The sequence below is a fragment of the Procambarus clarkii genome, chromosome 15 (assembly GCF_040958095.1).
Source record: "Procambarus clarkii isolate CNS0578487 chromosome 15, FALCON_Pclarkii_2.0, whole genome shotgun sequence".
NCBI classification, from domain to species: Eukaryota; Metazoa; Arthropoda; class Malacostraca; order Decapoda; family Cambaridae; genus Procambarus; species Procambarus clarkii.
Window position 1 is genome coordinate 25,777,381 of NC_091164.1, and position 337 is coordinate 25,777,717.

Genomic DNA, 337 nt, shown 5'->3' on the forward strand with positions numbered 1-337 from the left:
GGAGGGTAGGGGGAGTGGGTGAGGGGGGGGAGGGGGAGGGTAGGGGGAGTGGGTGAGGGGGGGGAGGGGGAGGGAAGGGGGAGTGGGTGAGGGGGGGAGGGTTGGGGGGGTGGGTTTTGGGGGGGGCAATAAAGTGGGGAGGGCGTGGGGGGAAAGGGAAGGCTGAGGTGGTTGAGGAAGAGGGGAGGGTTTTGGGGAGTGGTGGAGAGGGGAAGGCTTAGGTGGGGTGGGGGAGAGTGGGGAGCTTAGGGGGGTGGGGGAGTATGGAGGGCTTGTGGGTGGGAGGGACGGAAGGGCATGTGGGAGAAGGGAGGGCTTGGGGGATGGGGGAGAAGGG